The sequence below is a fragment of the Saccopteryx bilineata genome, chromosome 3 (assembly GCF_036850765.1).
Source record: "Saccopteryx bilineata isolate mSacBil1 chromosome 3, mSacBil1_pri_phased_curated, whole genome shotgun sequence".
Classification (NCBI taxonomy): Eukaryota; Metazoa; Chordata; class Mammalia; order Chiroptera; family Emballonuridae; genus Saccopteryx; species Saccopteryx bilineata.
Genome location: NC_089492.1, coordinates 200,108,660 through 200,113,082, shown reverse-complemented (window position 1 = coordinate 200,113,082; position 4,423 = coordinate 200,108,660). Strand labels below are relative to the sequence as shown.

General features: G+C 36.7%; 1 non-coding gene across 1 annotated transcript; it reads right to left on the bottom strand.

Annotated features, from left to right (window-relative positions):
• Nucleotides 1-4,054: 4,054 nt before the first annotated feature.
• LOC136332645 (U6 spliceosomal RNA) lies at nucleotides 4,055-4,161 on the bottom strand. The gene has a single exon (XR_010730811.1). It is a non-coding gene; the product is annotated as a U6 spliceosomal RNA (small nuclear RNA).
• Between the last annotated feature and the right edge of the window lie 262 nt (nucleotides 4,162-4,423).

Here is a 4,423-nt window from a genome sequence, read left to right as displayed (position 1 = left end):
TCTTTACTGGGCTCTGGAATCCACACTATTAATTACTCAATACATGACTCTCAGGACCACATTCTTTACTTCCCCTAGCAGCTTCTTGGCTTTCTAGTCAATTAAGACATGCAACTACTTTTTACTATGGTATGAATTAGATTTTATTTAAAAAAAAGTTCAGAAATTTTAAAAGTCCTGAAAATCAGAAAATAAAGCCCCTGATTCTGATTTAGGTTTAAAAAATAGTTGTAATTAGTTTATATAACCTTAAAAATATTTTTAAGATATTATAGGCTTTATTCCCCTGATTTAAAAATGTAGGACTATACCAGCTAACTTATAAGGTCCTACAAAAAACAGAAACAAAAATGAAAAACAAAACACATTTCTATCAATCTTTGCCATTATTCTAAGTGTGTGAATGTATGAGCCCTCAACCTTGTATGGATCCTCTACTATTGTTTGTGTCCAAAGGTGAGGCATGATTCCTGAGCTGTCTTTACCTGTATTTGGAGGCTGATGTCATAGTATGCTTCTATGAAGCTTTAATTCCTCCAGGAAAAGTCCTAGAAGAAAACCACAACTCACTTTCCTTGGGAATTAATTTTAGCATTTTTATAAAACAAGGGACATCATCATTCCATTTCCCAAAAAAAATTTTGGAAGAAATCATTAACACTAATTAACTATGGAAAAATGGACTTTCCAAGATGAATTTTCAAAGACATCTGAGGCTAGAAAGTGGCTTCCCAAGAATGTTCTCATTAAGTAGACGTTTTTATATTTACTTCTTCCAGCCTTGGCTGGTTGGCTCAGGGGATGGAGCGTCAGTCCAGCATGCAGGCATCCAGATTTGATTCCTGGTCAGGGCACACAGGAGAAACAACCATCTGTTTTTCTTGCCCACTTCTCGCCCTTCTCTCTCTCTTTCCATCTCATAGCCAGTGGCTCAATTGGTTCAAATATTGGTCTCAGGCACTGAGGATAGCTCAGCTGATTCAAGCATTGGCCACAGGTGGAGGTTGCTGGGTGGATCCTGTTTGGAGTGCATGTGTGAGTCTGTCTATCTCCCCTCCTCTCACTTAAAAAATTCTTCTTCAAAAAGCTAATTCACACCAGGAGGCTCAGGAGATATCCTTCAAGAATGGGTAGAAAAAGAAAGGCATGAATTTATGTTTCTTGATCTAAGGTAAAAAAAATAAGTGTATCTCAGAAAGGGAAGAACAAAAATCTGTTAGGGACAATAAGGTATCAAAGGTGTACTTCACATTGAGGAGAAATAAATCTGCTACAAAGAAGAGCTGTAATCCAAATGGGAGTTAAAAACACTTGAAGTAAAGAAGTGCCATCATTTTGTTTGTTTGTTTGTATTTTTCTGAAGTTAGAAGTGGGGAGGCAGACTCCCGCATGTGCCTGACCAGGATCCACCTGGCATGCCTACCAGGGGGCGATGCTCTGCCCATCTGGGGCTTTGCTCCATTGCAACCAGAGCCATTCTAGTGCCCGAGGTGGAGGCCATGGAGCCATCCTCAGTGCCTGGGCTAACTTTGCTCCAATAGAGCCTTGGCTGTGGGAGGGGAAGAGAGAGAGAGAAAGGAGAAGGAGAAGGGTAGAGAAGCAGATGGGTGCTTCTCCTGTGTGCCCTGGCTGGGAATTGAACCCAGGACTTCCACATGCCAGGCTGATGCTCTACCACTGAGCCAACCAGCCAGGGCAAGTGCCTTCATTATTTAATGAAAAGTGATACAGAAGTAATCCATCACTATTCTTAATAATTGTTTCTGTTCTACTTCCCTTTACCCAACTATACTGTAATAAAACCTTTTTTTATTTATCTTTTTTAAAATTTATTCATTTTTAGAGAGAAGAGAGACAGGGAGGGAAAGAGAGGAGATAGAGACAGAGAGAGAGAAGGGGGAAGGAACTGAAAATATCAACTCCCATATGTGCCTTGACCAGGCAAGCCCAGGGTTTCGAACCGGCGACCTCAGCATTTCCAGGTCGATGCTTTATCCACTGCGCCACCACAGGTCAGGCTGTAATAAAATCTTTTAAATAAAGTATATTTCTATTCTAAAGTCATTTCAAGAATAAAATAAATATTTGTATTCTCAAAAGCAGTCTAAGAAGATGACCAAAATATTTTAAAATGGGATTGGTAGAGTGAATGTACCACTTACAGACAATGCAATGTTTCAGTCACTAAAAACAATATCTTGAAAACATTTATTTAACAGCAAGATATCAGTTATGTATATTTAAAATATGTTTCAGAAAAAATAACATAGCTATTCTCTATTTGAGATGTGTGTGAATACCTCTGTTTATACACCAATATATAATAGCTGATTACTTCTGAATGGAAGAGCATTTTATGTCTCATTAGTGTATGTGTATTTTCTGATCTTTTATAATGAACATGTATTAATTATATAATGAAACAAATATTTTTTTAAAGTAGCCTAAGAGGGCAGAGTTGTGGGCAATCATCGAGACACACTACATCTTAAATGGCAAAATTGCTTAGACTGGGGATTTGCTGATATATATTAGGCCTCTGGAGAGGAAGTTGTTCTGAGCTCCAAACACCTGCCCTAGGCTCTCAATAAATAACCTTGGGTTTTTAGGTTTAATATAATCCACCTGTGGACATTCATGGCTACCTGAGTTGAGACTAAGTGTTTAAGCAGAGAATCTTACTCTAGCTATAGCTGACCCTAAATTAGTGTGTTGCATCTCTGGGAGTAAAGAGCTTTAAAACCATGGGCTTTTCAACATGGCAACAATAGAATAACAACTTGAACCCACCCAGGAAATTTAACCCTGTCACTAGCAAAATCAAATTTATAGTTGGGGCCAAAGAGTCTGCTGCTTTTCTTCTTGGTTCACTCTCTAGAATGAGAAAACACATTAAGCAGATCAAGATAGGTAATTCGGGGAAAATATATCTAGTAAACAGACCATTCTGTTAGTAGCAGGAAGAACAGAAACCAGAAAAATAAAAGAAGCCAAGGCAGAAGCCACCAAACTGAAACATGTTTTTCATCCTTTGGGATAAACTTCCTATCCTTTAGGATAAGGAGGGAGAAATAAAATGTTAGCCTGAAAAACTCTTCACATGTATCCTTCTAAAAATTATTTTTCAAAAAACTACCTTCAAATTTTCTATATAGAGTCAATAAGATTCATTTGTTATTAAAACTAAATCTGAATTCACTATTCACATGAGGTGAAGTATATAATTCAATAATGGTCAAATTAGATGTGAGCACAAAAAATCGGGCTTTTAACAGTAGTTTAAACAAATGTTAACCACTGGATAGGGCCACATGGCAGGGCTGAGTGACCTCCTGAATTCATCCAGTTCGCTACAAAGCAATCTCCCCCACTGTAGAGATCGCATTTGATCTTCGAATGTGCCTATTGAAGCACATGGAGCAGGTATGACTGTTAGTATTTTCATTTTCCAGCTAAGAACGCTCAAGCTCAACAATCATTCACAACCAGAAACATTTAGTACTTAATTATGAAACTTCTTACCCCAAAATGACAATGTCAAACTCTCAAAAAACACAGAAATACCAGCTAAGTAAATCATTGCTCTATTTCCCACTCTGTAGAATGAAAACATTCTTAACATTAAGAAAAATTAGGTTCTAAATTGTCTTCTTTATTCAGATATCTATCGATAGCTTTCTGGAAGGCAGTTTTTTTTCTTTTTTAAGTTAAGTGAAATTTACCTAACAAAAATTACACATCCTTAAAGTGAGGATTTTAGTATATTCATAGTGTAGTTACACCACCACCTCTATCTAGTTTCAAAATATTTTTATTACCCCAATATAAAACCCTGTGCTTATTAAGCATCAACACCTTTTCCCTTACTTTCTTCAGCCCCTGGCAACCACCAGTCTGTGTTGGCTCTATAGATTTACTTACTTTGGATATTTCATATAAATGGAACTATACAGTTTATCACCTTTTGTGTCTGCCTTCTTTCAAATAGCATAATGGTTTTGAGGCTTACCATGTAGTTTCTATTACTACTGTATTCTTTTCTTTTTTTTTTTTTTTTAATATGGAACGCTTCACGAATTTGCGTGTCATCCTTGCGCAGGGGCCATGCTAATCTTCTCTGTATCGTTCCAATTTTAGTATATGTGCTGCCGAAGCGAGCACGACTATATTCTTTTCTTTATGGTGGAATAATAGTTAAATATATGTATATAGATAGGTCGATAGATATAGATATAGAAGACATATATCAGAATTTCTAAAATCTGTGCACTGGTTCATAAACATTTGAGGTGTATTCACTTTTTGTGAATAGCTATTGTGGCTAGTGTTATGAATATTTATGTGTAAGTCTATTTTGTGTAATGTTAATATAATCACTCAAGCTTCCTGTAGTGACTGATTGCTTGATATAACTTTTCCGTTT